Source organism: Canis lupus, chromosome 19 (genome assembly GCF_011100685.1).
Source record: "Canis lupus familiaris isolate Mischka breed German Shepherd chromosome 19, alternate assembly UU_Cfam_GSD_1.0, whole genome shotgun sequence".
In the NCBI taxonomy this organism is placed as follows: domain Eukaryota; kingdom Metazoa; phylum Chordata; class Mammalia; order Carnivora; family Canidae; genus Canis; species Canis lupus.
Window position 1 is genome coordinate 33,124,172 of NC_049240.1, and position 15,198 is coordinate 33,139,369.

General features: G+C 40.4%; 1 long non-coding RNA gene across 7 annotated transcripts in view; it reads right to left on the reverse strand.

The window, feature by feature from the left end:
- Positions 1–15,198, reverse strand: part of LOC102151514 — a 190,194-nt gene that overhangs the window by 154,756 nt on the left and 20,240 nt on the right. The gene's annotated exons all lie outside the window — the stretch shown is intronic.

The following is a 15,198-nucleotide window of genomic DNA, read 5'->3' on the forward strand; positions in this document are numbered from 1 at the left end:
CCTCAGACCGCACCACCACGTTGCTATATCACAGTGCCCCTCCTGGAACACATTTTCTCTTAGGGCGGTGACCAGATTTCATTCTTCACCCCTCCATAACAAAGCATTTTGTCCTCCACATTCTAGATGCTCAACAATGATCTTCTGATCAAATGAAAGGGAAAACCAGCCATAAAAATTCTTACCTCTCTCTCTCTCTCTCTCTCTCTCTCTTTCTCTCTTTTTAACCCAGTGCCTTCCAAGACACCTAGCAGAACCCAGTAGGCTCAAGACTGAATTCCTCAATACTGATTGCTCCCTGGACAATAATTTGAAAGTTTCCTGGCTGCCCCTGTGCCTCAGTTTCCCTACCTATGACAACATAACAAAAACGCTTAACTTACTTTACAAAGCTACTTATTTTCACCTAAAAGGTGGCAATGTCATGTTTGTTTTGCCTCGTGTTTTATCTCTAAGAAGCTAAGAGCACTGAAACATACAGGATTCTGTTTGGAAGAACAAGACCCAGGGCCCGTTGCTTGGAGTTCACTGCCAGCCCAGGGGAGAGAGACAGGTTCTCTCACCAACCAGAAAGGAAACAGCTGCGGTGACAGATGTTGGTGGTGCTGATTATTCTAGGGATGTTTGCATTCAGATTTCCCAGGCAGTCTTGGTTTTTTGAAGTCAGTCTCATTTGATGGGTTTCCCCAGGTCTTGGGGGTGAAAACAAACCGCGGCCTTATCCCACACATTTCATTTGTTTCCTCTCTCTACTCCACAACCACACCCGGGACATCCACACGCCACACACACCCTCTCCACCTCCCCGTGACTTCACGTTGCGTTTTGAACATAAATGGCCCTGGGGGAGAGAGACCTTTTCATTCTTCCTTCAGCCGCTTTGTGTTTTTTTGTAGGTGTGTGTCTGTTGGAGGGTTATGGGGTGGGGGTGTCTGGCTAAGCCACATCGGAGGAGGCCAGTTTCTCCAAAAGACGTGCAAACTTCTGATCCCACAGGGGACTTCAACTGAATACCAAAGAGGGGTGTCTTTGTTCCTTCTAAACGGAGTATTTACTTTGAGCTGGTAAAGTGAATTAATGAAAGGAAGTGGTACCTTCAGCTTCTGGAGGAGGGGTAATAAGTGAAATCAGGAGGTGTGTGTGTGTGGGGGGGTGGGGCGGTGGTATTTGCCGCCAGCCCCTCAAACACAGAGAAGAGGGGCAAATGAGGATGGAGGGTAGTGAGGGAGGGTGGCTCCCGTAGGGTTTTCTAAAATAGACTCTGCTAGAAAACAGGCTACTCTTTGCTGGGATTAAAAATTGCCTCATAATACTGTAAGGCCCATGTATATGCAAGCAGTTGGGAGTTATTACGGGCCTAAAATAGGAAACCATTCGCTTGATCTTTTGCTTCAATCCTATTAGGGGCCCCCTGGAGCTCGAGAGAGATACCAGCCTGTCATGTCCCTGTTGCTGTGACGACCCCGTCTTTATAGAACAAGAAAGAGAAATGGTAGTGATTGGCAGACCTTGCTTGCCCCCGTATGTAACACAAAGGGCTACAAAACGAAGAGGAAGTGAGGCCCTTCTCCGAGGTCTGACGCTTCTTAACCCTACAGCACCGTCCACCTGGCCCAAAGGGCCCCCACCGCGGCCTCCCCGGAGGGAGGGGAGGGAGCCCCCAGCGCTCCCGGCGCGCTGATGCCCAACGACCGCTAATTACTTTTTTGTTTAATTATGACTAATACCACTAAAAAAGAAAAACTAAGACCAAGTGAAACATCAGCTTCTGGAGGAAAAAAAAAAAAAATGTGCGCGGGGGTCTGCGGGCGGGGAAGGGAGCCACGGTCCGCGGACTCCAACCCGCCGCCGTCCACGCGGCCTCTCCTCTCGGGCTCTCGCCGGGGCTCCTCCGATTCCCGCTCAAGTGGAGCAAAAGTGCCAAACGCAGCTCAGTTTGCGCGCATCTCCTCGGCCGTCCGCGCGGGAACCGGGACACGCGGCCGGGGGCGGGGGCCGAGACCCGCGCCGCGCACTCGCGGGGGCCGGGGCCGGGGCCGGGGCCGGGGCCGGGGAGGGGCCGCGGGAGGAGGGAGCGCCGAGTGGCCCCAGACGCGGCGGCATCTGGCCTCGGCCCTGCCCCGGCCCGGGGCCGTGACCCTGCGGGGCGCGGGGTGCGGGGCGCGGGGTGCTGGGCGCGGGGCGCGGGGGCGGCGCGCCCAGCCGAGGGCCGCGCTGGGTGTCAGCCCCGCGCAGGGCCGTGAGAGCTGCGGGTATTCACAGCCGCCAGGCGCTCGCCGGGGCTCCCGGGCTCCGAGGGGCCGGCCTCGGCCGAGGACCGTTGCCCCGACTCCGGGGCACGCGGTGGGGCGGGGGCGGCGGAGGGTGGAGGCGGGGGCGGGGGTCGGGGAAGAAAAGCAGAAAGAAAAGTTTCTTCGGGGGAAGCAGCGAAATAGGAAATGCAGATCCGCTCTGTAGCTTGGCTGAAAGGAAACGCTGCCTAATCCCGACACGTCCCGTCCCGCGTTTGGATGAAACTCTTTTATGTCCCTGCGTGCCGAGGCCCCGCGCCGCTCGCGCCTCCAGTCCCTGCAGGGCGCAGACGCCAGCCAAGGAGCCGGCTCCGCTGCGGGTCCCTCGGCAGCACGAGGCTGTGCGGGGCGCGCCAGACAAAGCGGGCGCAGGAGGGGGACCTGGCAGGTGAGCCCGGGACGGTGCCGGCGAGCGCCGACAAGTCGCTGAAAGCGAGCCCCGCGTGCTCCCGAAGACCCGCTTCCCTGCCGGCCGCGTCCCCCTGCCCGTGCGGCTCCCCGCGACGCCCCAGGACCTTACGGCGAGAGGCTGAGCTCTGGGGCGAGAGCCGCGCCCGTCGCCCCGGGTTCAATGTTGTTGGTTCTTTTCCCGCCAGGCGCAATAAAGGAAAATATTTTAACTGCAACCTACAGGCTTGCTTCCCCCCCCCCCCCCTGCCCCAGCCCTTTTTTTTTCTTTCTACTTTTTTTCCCCCTTTTTTTCCCCAAGAAAACAAGATCAAGAAAAACTAATTATAAGGCACGGCACCGAAGTTAAATGAAAATGTAATCCGGCAATGCGGAGAGCAAATTAATTTTTTAAAAGCTAGATTTTAGTTAGAAAAAAATATATACATTGTTCTCTCTGGTAACATTTGTTAATAAAACTGTGCTCGATTTCGGGCTGAAAAATCAGTACTAACCCAGAACTCTGAGGTCACTCTCTGGGTGCGTTGTCTTTAGAAATTCTAATTTGAAAATGTTCAAGCCTTCTTTTGGGTCTTTGTTTTGATTTCTAAATACAAAGGTTTGGGGGGTTTTGTTTTGTTTGTTTTGTTTTGTTTTTATTCAAAAAATACTCCCTCTCTGTTTAGACCGGAGTGGTCTTGGAAACTGGGAGGATCTAGAAAAGGATTTTTGGAAAGTGACTCAGTTTGATATGTTATTGCAATAATAAGTAATTAAAAAAAAAAAACTTTCTCCCTCTCAGGTGGACGTTATATCTCTAACGATGCTCTTCACTATTGGAAAAGTGGGCACACAGATAAGTTGCTCTAAACTAGGGCTTGCTTTCAGCGCTAGCCTCACACCAAATAAAGAAGGTTTTGTGATTTTGGCTGTTAATGGTGGGGTTTTGTTTTCTTTTTTCTTTTGGTTTGTTTTTTAAACACTCTTGTTGGGTCTTCTGCATCTTATATTATCTTCGTAAAGGAAAGTTTGTCATTTCAAAAATGCTCAGGCTGGCACACAAAAGGAAAATCACAGTGCTTCATCCTAAAGATATTTTTAAATTTCCAAACATTAAACTACAATAATAAATATTTTTTAAATGGAATGAAATGTATGTCTGATTAACTGCTTCTTCCCTGTTCGTTAGAATCTCCAACAAGGCCATTTCCTTAGTGTAGCGTTTGACGCCATTACAAACCCCACCTTGTTAATTTTCTTACACGGAGAAAAAACTATCTTTCTCAAATCTTCATCCTATTCCTGTTTTGTTTTGTTTGTTATCTTGACCTACTACATCAACTGAGTCCAGCAGGAAGGACCTGACAGATGTTACATGACACGAAGGGGAATTATTATTTGGGTTTTTTAAGATGAAATCTTCAGTCTAATTTATTTTTTAAAATGGGAGGGTTTTTGTTTGTTTGGATTGTTTGTGGGTTTTGTTTTGTTTTGTTTTGTTTTACTGTACTTGCTCAAAACAGGGCTCAAGAAAAGAAAGCCACGTCCTCTTGTACCGTATCGGCAGTGAATTTGCACCACCTTCTGGTAGGTTTGAGAATGACGAAAATACCGATGCTTCATAAAAGAATTTTTTTTCACGTGGCTTCTATGAACATTGTCCTATTTGTATCTAAACCCAGAGCACCAGTGAGCTTCTCTGAGAACTCACAGCAGATTTCCTACAGCCTGATTTTATGAAAATTCTTTGAACCCGGAAACCTTTTTTTTCTCTTTTTTGAAATCGTATCCCTGAAAGAGCTTAGAAAGTCCCTAACTGGTCCGTGTGTGTTAATTTACTGAAATGCCTGGCAAGAAAAGTAAGGAATGGCTATAGAATAGTCCTGTTCTATTTTGGCTTTCCTCTGTAGAGTGCTTGAAAACAAATCAGAGGCTCTAACTGTAGCAGCAGAGAAACAAACGCTTCTCTTTCTTGGGTTCATAAGACCCTCATTACCCACAATTAATCATAATGACACGCTGTATTCAGGCTTCTTGCTGGGGTCTGGCGAGGAGCACACAGATGTGGCTTTCTGTAGATTTCAATCCTTTCTGCAATATGGATTTCAGGATACAGAGCTCATTAGTACACATTACCAGCTCCCTGGGTTTGCTGTTTCTCTCAAAAGTGCTGGTCAGCACTAGGGTGCCGAGGGCTTTCACGGCCTTCAAATATAGAGCATTTTTTATGGCTTTCCTGCCTGGTGATATAGACCACAGAGTCCAAAGGTTGATCTTTTCCCTCAAAGCCAAGCTAGATTTTTACAAATAGAATGTCCAACGCTATGCATATGCATAAATCTGTGGGATAGATCTATCTTCTTATATGAAGGCCTCTTATTCAAGGAGAAAATTAACTTGATGATGTACTTTCAAAACTGTGTAGAAAATTAAGATCATGTTCCAGTAAAGAGCCCAAATGTTTTGCCTGCACAATCAAACTCATAGAGAGAAAGATGTGCAATTGGGTGAAATTAGTGGAATCATTTGTTGAATTATTCATCTTATGTTAACTGACAAGCATTTACTTAGCCCCTGATGTGTGCCAGGTCTGTGAAGCTGAAACCCACAGGCTGGCTGCCATGGGCTGGTTGGTTGTGCAGCAGGTAAAATGGTCTTCACCTGAGTTAGCAGGGGCTCTCCAGCAGAACTGTGTTCAGGGCATCTACCCAGACAAGGCTGTTGGGTAATTTGTATAATGTTAAGACAACCCCATCAAGGAAGACCAACAAAATTATTTTCTCATCAGCATAATTTAAGCTCTTTATTACAAACTTAAGATCGTGAGAAAAGCATATGGAGAACACTATAAACTTTCTTGAGGGATATTCCAAAATAAGATCATTGTTGGGAAAACCATTTGTGAAAAAGGTTAAGTCAACACATGCCTTAACCAAAAATAAATTTCATGTCACCAAAGATTTACAGCCACAAATTAAAATTGGAAAAATAAAATGAGCAAAAGACAAAATAGGCATCTCAGTAGAGAAAAGACATAGCTAATAAATATAACAAACCAGGGACATGCAAAGCCAAGACATAATGAGATAGCATTTTATGTCTAATGCCCATAGTGATACTATTTTTACATATAACAGAATAACAGTGAACTGGGGGGAAAAAAGTCTAGCAATACCAAGTGTTAGAGAGGATATGGTTCCACAAGATCTCTTAAACAATGTTTCTGGAAGGAAAAGATATATAACCACCTTGGAAAACAACTTGACACATATTATATAACTCAGCAATTCTACTCCCAGGTGCATATGCACATTTTCACCTGAAGCCCAGGAAAAAAAAAATGTGAAAGTGTGCTTGGAACAAAGGTTCATAAATGGGGGCATGTATGGAAAACACAGTAGCATATGGATACAACTGACTATATGCCTCGGTTAAGGTAAAATGAGACAGGTATATTGATTAATCTGAGCAATATAAGAGGATAAACACAGAATCTGGATGGTTTCTTGAGTAAAAAGAGGGAGGAGGACAGGGTGGTGCAGAACACATACAAGATATGTAAATTGGGCAGCTCCGGTGGCTCAGCAGTTTGGTGCTGCCTTCAGCCCAGGGCCTGATCCTGGAGATCCAGGATCGAGTCCCACGTCGGGCTCCCTGTGTGGAGCCTGCTTCTCCCTCTGCTTTTGTCTCTACCTCTGTGTGTGTGTGTGTGTGTCTCTCATGAATAAATAAATAAAATCTTTACAAAAAAAAAAAAGAATGCAAATTACTTCAAGACTCTAAGTTACTGGGTGGTGGGTTCATGGGTGCTTATCACATTCTTAAAATCAAGGCAATAAATGCATGTAAGAGGACCATGCATGTACCAATGATAATATGTCATGAATAAGCAATTCTCTGCCCCTAAGATTCAACAAAAATAAAATAAAACATAAAATAAGGTGTTTGTACCATTTTCTTGTGACAAAGGTTCTTACAGACATATATATCCTCAACAGCAAAAACCATAAAGAAATGACTTGTAAATACGACTACCTAAAACTTGGGAAATTTTTCGTACCAAGAAACATACTTTAAAGGATTAAATCTAAACAAGTTAATAAAAACATTTTCACCACATGTGAGTTAATAACCATACGACATTAATTTTAAAATTCCTTCAAAGCAACAGAGACATTCTAAAGATGGGAGGCAATGGGCTTCCTCCTATCGGTGGGTATGAATCCCTGTGTCACTCAGAATTCCAATCATGGCATAATCATAACGGCAGCTACCATTTATCAAGACTTTATTATGTGCCAAGCACTCTTCCAAGGGCTTTCCATGTGTTTAATCGCTACAACAACCCCAGAAGGTAGAGACTATTATTATACACATTTTTCAAATGAAAAACTTTTGAAATCTGTATCAAAATGTGCTTCTTATACTACATTGGCAATTCCTCATGCCTAAACTGCTCAAGATAAATACAAAAGTGACTGACATCTTTTAAAATGTTTCCTTCTGTTCCCATCTTGAATGCTCACATAACTTCAATGCTTCCAATACTGCATCTTTCTATACTTTGGATGCAAAGAGGTCCAGAAAGGGTGAAAAAAATATACAGCCTTTGACCAGCGATTCCATTTCCTGGGATATATTGTAAGAAAATGAGTAAGGATATGTGCCAAATTTTAGCTACAAGGGCATTCATACCAGTGCTCTCTGAAATAAGAAAATTATAATAACCTCCATGTAAGGCACTAAGAAATTGTCTGAATAAATTGCAATACATTCACAGGATGCCATAGTCTGCAGTCCTTTTTTCTTTTTTAACTTATCAAATTGTGTTTTTAATTAAACTTTTTATTTTGAGAGAATTGTGGATTCACGAGCAGTTGTAAAGAATAATTCAGAGAGAGTTCCTATACCCTTTAACCAGTTTTCCTCAATGGTAACATCTTGCAAAACTACAGAATATGGCAAGATACAGAATGTTTCCAACATTTCCACAAAAGCATCTCATGTTGCCTTTTAAAGCCACACCTACTACCCTCCCACTGCCTTCTCCTCCTTAAGTCTTTGGCACCCACTCATCTCTTTCTACATTTCTATAATTTTGTCATTTCAAGAATGTTATGTGAATGTGATTATACAGTATATAGCCTTTGAGGGTTGGCTTTTTTCACCCATTTTAATTCTCTGGAGACTCATCCAAATTGTTGCATGAATCAATAGTTTGATTCCTTTTAATTCCTGACTAGTATTCCATGGTGCAGACGTATCAAAGTTTGTTTAACCATTCACTCACTGAAGAACAGCTGGGCTGTAGCCCTTTTGGGGCTATTACAAGTAAAGCTGTTATAAACATTCCTCTACAGGAGTTTGTGTGAACATATAGGTCTTCATTTCTCTGAGACAAATGCCCAGGAGTACATTATTAGGTTGTACGGTAGTTGCATGTTTATTTATTTAAGAACTCCCAAACTGTTTTCCAGAGTGGCTGTACCATTTTATACTCTCACCAGCAAATACACAAAAGATCCATTTTTCTCTGCATCATTGCCAGAACTTGATGTTGTCATTAATTTTTATTTTAGAAAAATAAAAAATGTTTTAAAGATTTTATTTATTCGAGAGAGAGAGAGAGAGAGAGAGAGAGAGAGAGGCAGGCAGAGGGAGAAGCAGGCTCCATGCAGGGAGCCTGATGTGGGACTCGATCCCAGGACTCCAGGATCACGCCCTGGGCCAAAGGCAGGTGCTAAACCGCTGAGCCACCCGGGAATACCCAAAAAATTTATTTTATTTTTTTATTTCTATTCTGATAGAAATGTAGTGATATGTCATTATAGTTTCAATTTATATTTTCTAATAGCTAATTTATATGCTGAATATATATATATATTGAAAAACTGAAAAATTAGAAAGTTCCCATATATCCCCTACCTCCTTACATGTATAGTTTCCCTCACTATCCACATCCCACACCAGAACGATACATGTTATAATCTGTGAACCTACATTGACACATCATCACCCAAAGTCCACAGTTTATTTCCATATTGCACAGTCTATGGGTTTTGAAAAATATATAATGACATGTGTCGACCATTATATTATTGTACTGAATAGTTTTAGTGCCCTAAAAATCTTCTTTGCTCTATTTCTGTCTTTCTCCCCACTAAGCCCTGGAAAACACTCATCTTTATTACTGTTTCCAGAGTTTTGCCTATTCCAGAAAGTTAAGTAGTTGGAATCATAAAGTGTACAGCCTTTTCAGATTGGCTTCATTTACTTATTAACATGCATTTAAGTTTCTTTCATGTCTTTTCATGATTTAGTAGCTCTTTATATTTAAAATAATATTATATTGTCTAGATGCATACAGTTTATTTATTCATTCCCTTACAGAAAGGTATCTTGTTTGCTTTCAAATTTTAGCAATTATAAATAAATCTGCGTATTGTCAGTGTTCTGGATTTCAGTCATTCTAATAGGTGTGTGGAGGTATCTCGTTTTAATTTGCATTTCTCTAATGATAGAGGATGTTAAACATCTTTTCATATGCTTATTTGCTCTCTGTATATTTTCTTTGATGAGATATCTAGTTGAGTCCTTTGTCCTGAGTCTAACTGGATTGTTTGGGGGTTTTTTTTACTGTTGAGTTTTAAGAGTACTTTATATATTCTACACACTAGTCCTTTGTTGGATATGCGGTTTGCCAATATTTTCTCTCAGTCTATAGCTTGTCTTTTCATCCTCTTAATAGGGTATTTTCAAAAAGTTTTTAATTTTGATGAAGTATAATTTATCTATTTTCTTCTCTTCCATATCATGCTTTTGGAGTCAAGTTTAAGAAACCTTTAAATTTTTGTATAAGGTGTGAGATTTAAGTCAAAGATATTTTGTGCCAACTGTCCCACCACTATTTGTTGAAATGGCTACTCTACTTCCATTGAATTGCTTTTGCACCTTTTTCAAATATCAACTCAGTATATTTATCTGAGTCTATTTCTGTGTTCTTTATTCTGTTCTATTGATCAGTGTCTACTCCTCTGCCAATACTGCAGTCTTGATTTCTGAAACTCTGTAATAAGTCTTGAAATTAGGTAGGACTCATTTCTCTCAACTTCTTTTTTTAAACGGCCTTAGCTATTCTAGCTCTTATGCCTTTCCACTTAAATTTTAGAATTATCTGGACTATAACTACAAAAAATATTTGCTGAGATTTTATAGGAATTACATCAAACCTGTATATCAATTTGGGGAGAACTGGCATCTTTACTATGTTGACTCTTCCAATCCATGAACATAGTATGTCTCTCCATTTTTTTCAGATTTTCTTTAACTTCTTTCATTATGATTGTGTAGTTTTCAGTACGTAAGTCATGTACATGTTCTGTTAGAATTACACCTATTTTTGAGTGATTGTATATTTTTAATTTCAGTTTCCACATGTTTATTGTTAATATACAGAAGTTGATTTCTGTTTATTCATTTTTGTGTCCTGCGGCTTGATGAACTTACTTATTCATTCTAAAAGGTTTTTTTTTTTTAGGTTCTGTTTTCTATTCCTTGAGATTCTCTTTATAAACAATCATGTCACCTTGCAATCATGCAAATAAGGACAGTTATTTCTTCCTTTCTAATGTCTATGCCTTTTTTCCTTTTCTTGCTTCTTTGACCTAGCTAGAACTTCCAGCACTATCTTGAATAAGAGTGGTAAAAGTTATGTCCTTATCTTTTTCATGATATTAGAGGGTAAGTAGTAAGTCCTTCATGACTAACTGTGATATTAGTTATAGGGTTTTTTTTAATAAATGCTCTTTATTAAGTTGAAGAATGTTCTTTTCTTACTTTCCTAAGAGTTTTACCATAAATTGGTTGAATTTTGTCAAATGCTTTTCTCCACTAGTTGATATGATCATGTCTTCTTTACCCTATTAATGTGGTGGATTACACTGATTGAATTTTGAATGTTGACTCAATCTTGCATCCCTCAAAGACAACTTGACCATGGTGTATAATTTTTTAAAATGTATTACTGAATTCTGTTTGCCAATATTTTGTCAAGGATTTTGCATCTTTATTCATGAGGTGTATTGGTCTGTTGTTTTCTTTTTTGTGATGTGTTTGTCTGGTTTTGATATTAAGGTAATATTAACTTCATAAAATAAATTAGAAGTGTTTTCTATTTTCTGGAAGAGAATATGTAAAAGGTGGTAGTAATTATTCTTTAAATATTTTGTAAAATTCTGCAACAAAACAATGGGCCTGGAGATTTCTTTTATGAAGTTTTTAAATTATGAATTCAATTTCCATAATAGTTACAAGGCTATTCAAATTATCTATCTCATAAGGATGCTTGTGATAGTTTGTATTTTTTGAAAAAGTTATCCATTTAACCTAAGTTATCACATTTATGTATGTAGAGCTGTTCATAGTATTCTCCTATTTTCCTTTGGATGTCTGCAGGATCTATAGTGATATTTCCTGATTTCTTCTTAATATTGGTAATTCGTGCCCTCTTTTTTTTTGGTTACAGGTTTGCCAATTTTATTGATCTTTTCAAAGAATCAACTCTTTGTTTCATTTTCTCTATTTTCCTGTTTTCTATTTCACTGATTTCTGTTCTTACCCTTATTATCACCTTCCTTCTGTTTTCTTTGGATTTAGTTTTCTTCTTTTTTTCAGTTTTGCACATCTTTAAGTTCTCAAGGTGAGTGCTTATATATTGAGACTTTTCTTCTCTAGTGAATGCACTCAGTCATATAAATTTACCTTTCATTGCTGACTTACCTGCATTCTACAAATTTTGATATGCCACATTCTCATCTCAATTCTATTATTTGTATTTACAGATTATTTGAAATTGTGTTGTTCAGTTTCCAAGTGCCTGGATATTTTCCTGATACTTTTATGTTATTAATGTCTACTTTAATTCCATTGTGATCAAAGAACACACTTTGTAAGATTTCAACTGTTTTAAGTTTGTGGAGGTTTGTTTTATGGCCAAAAGTATGATCTACTTTGGCATTTGTTCCAGGGGCAGTTGAAAGAATGTATATTCTGCTATTGTTGAATGGAGTGCTTTATAAATGCTGATTTGATTCTATTCGTTGATGATGTGTTTGAGTCTTCTATATCCTGGCCAATTCTGTGTCTAGTTGTTTTATCAATTCTTGAGATAAGGGTGTTGAAGTCTCTACCTATAATTGTGGATTTGTCTATTTCTCCTTTCATTTACATCAGTTTTGGCTTCACACATTTTTCAGCTCTGTTGTTTGTTGCATATCCATTTAGAATTGTTATATCTTCTTGCTAAATTCACTTTTTCATCATTATCTAATGTCTCTCTATGTCTGGCAATTTTTTTCATTCTGAATTATATTTTACCTACTTTGTCTAATATTTATATAACCACTTCTGCTTTGATTAATGTTTGTATTATATATTTTTTTCAAACTTTTTACTTTCAACCTGCCTATGTCATTATATTTGAAGTGGGGTTTTGGGTTTTTTTTAGACAGCAGATAGGTGGGCCATACTTTTCAATCTGTCAGTTGTTGCTTTTAATTGGTGTTTTCAGACTATTTACATTAAATTTATATACTGATATTCTCGTGCTGAAATCTAGCATTTTAATTTTTTGTTTTCTGCTTGTTTTTTCATTTCTGTTTCTTTTTTCTGCCTTTTTGTGGGTTACATGAACATTTTCTAGATTTCCATTTCTATTTACCTATAGTATAGGCCTTTTTTTTTTTTAAGATTTTATTTGTTCATGAGAGACACATAGAGAGAGAGAGAGGTAGAGATACAGGCAGAGGGAGAAGCAGGCTCCATGCAGGGAGCCTGATGTGGGACTTGATCCTGGGTCTCCAGGATCAGGCCCTGGGCTGAAGGCAGCGCTAAACCGCTGAGCTACCCGGGCTGCCCTAGTATAGGCCTTTAAATGTATTCTTTGTATAGGTTTTGTCTGGTTGCTGTAGGTATCACGTCATATATATAACTTACCACAGTCTACTGGTGATGACATTTTACCAGTTTCAGTGAAATACAGAAATCTCATCTCCATTTAATCTCTTTACCCTCCCTCATTTATAATTGCCTTACCTTAAATATTTCTTCTACATATATTTAGAATCACATCAAATAGTGTTATAATTTTTGTTTCAACCATCAAACATAATTTAGAAAGCTCAAGAGAAGAAAAGTCTATGGAATTTGCATGTATTTTTGTTTACTGTATTCTTTCCTTACTGAGACTCCAGTGTTCCCTTCTTTACCTTTCCCTTCCTCTGTGGACCATTTCCTTTAGCCATTCTCTTAAGGTAGGTTAGCTGGCAACAAGTTCACTTAGCCTTTCTTCATCTCAGAATGTCTTGATTTTCCTTTATTCTTGAAAGATATTTTCGCTGGGTTCACAGTTCCCTTCTTTCACACCTGAAAAATATTGTGCCACTTCTTTCTGACTTGTATGGCTTCTGATAAGAAATCAGCTGCCACTGTAATTATTTTCCCCTTATAGGCAAGATGCCATTTTTTCCTGGCTGCTTTCAATACTTTTTCTTTTAGTTCTAGAAGCTTAATTATAATTTGTCTTGCTATAGATTTCTTGGATTTATTCTGTTTGGGATTCACTAAGCTTCTTGGATCTGTTGGTTTGGGTTTCTTGCCAAATTTGGAGAGTTTCAGCCATTGTTTCTTCAAGTACTTTTCCTCCTCTCCTAGGAGTTCAATGACACAAATGTTAGATCTTTTGTTATATTCTTGGGGTCTCTGAGATTATTTTTTAAATCTCTTTTTCCGCTATTCAGATTTGGTAATCCCCATTCTTTCTTTCAGCTTATGGATACTTTCCTCTGTCCTCTCCCTTCTGCTATTGAACCCGTCCACTGAGCTTCCTATTTTGGTTACTGTATTTTTTAGTTCCAACATGCTCTTTTGGTTTTTATTCATATCTTCTGGTTTTTTTGTTTGTTTGTTTGTTTTACTGTTTCAATGCTTTATTAACAACTGGAAACAAACCCAATAAACTGGAGGTGATGACATCCCAGAAGCCCAAGAGGCAAGGGAAATAGGTTTGCATTTTGTTTTTGGTGTATCTTTTATTAAATGCATCTTAGCAAAAGTAGATTAAAAAAGAAAGGGTCAAAGCCCCAGATGTCAGCGGGGAGGAAGAGCAGACTCAGGGAGGCAGCCTCCCCCTCACCCCCACCTTCTAGGGAAGAGCTCAAAGGAGCTGCTGTTGCACCTTCACACACAGGCCTGAAGGCTGAACCAGCACCCAGGTTCCCGGCCTGAAAGCCTCCCTGCAGGAATGCTTCGGTCGCCTAAGTTCCCCCTTTGCTCCACAACTTAATATTCATATCTTCTATTTATTTGTTGACACTTTCTATTTCTTTTGTGAGGTTTTTCTATTCTTCCAGTGGTTCCCAACATTGTCAGAACTGCTCATTGAGGCATGTTTTTAAAGGGAGATATTATTTTTTAAAGATTTTATTTATTCATTAGAGACAGAGTGAGAGAGAGAGAGGCAGAGACACATGCAGAGGGAGAAGCAGGCTCCATGCAGGGAGCCAATGTGGGACTCGATCCCAGGTCTCCAGGATCGTGCCCTGGGCTGAAGGCAGCGCTAAATCACTGAGCCACCTGGGCTGCCCTCATTGAGGCATTTTTATCATGATGACTTTGAAATCTTTGTCATATAGTCTTTTTTTTTTTAAGATTTTATTTATTTATTCATGATAGAGAGAGAGGCAGAGACACAGGCAGAGGGAGAAGCAGGCTCCATGCCGGGAGCCCAACACAGGACTCAATCCTGGGACTCCAGGATCGCACCCTGGTCCAAAGGCAGGCGCTAAACCACTGAGCCACCCAGGGATCCCCTGTCATATAGTCTTAATATCTCTGCCATTTTGGTGTTTGTATCTATTGATGTTATTTTCATTCATTTTGAGATCTTCCTTGTTCACGGTATGACAAGTGATTTTCTGTTGAAAACAACATTTTTGCATAAATCTCTAGGTCTTATTTAGATCTTCTATTTTAGTTAGCTTTCTTTGACATCACTCCAAGAGGAAGAGAATGGACACTACCTCATAATTCCCAGTGATGGTAGAAGTTCAGGTTCCCCACCAGGCCTCTATTTAATACCAACAAGGACAGAGTACTCGTCCTTACTGCTGGACAGGGTAAGAGTTCTGGCTCTCCACATAGTCTCCACTATTATTATGGAGGAAGCCTTATCACTGCTGGGTGCTGGGCAAAGTTCTGATTTTCTAAGCCTACTCTGATACCATACTAGTGAAGAGGAGGAGAAGTGTCTCATTATTGTCAAGTGGTTGTGGAAGTCCAGGCTTCCCATGTGGTCTCCACCAACACTGTGTGGTTGGGTTTGGGAAGAACTTTTTACCAGCTGGTAGAGATGAAAGTCCTGGCTTCCTCTTTGGCCTTCTCTGACACCACTCCAGTATTTTTTGTGTTTGGGTGCCTCATTACGGCCTTGTGAATCTAGGCTCCCCACCTAGTCTTTCCGTGC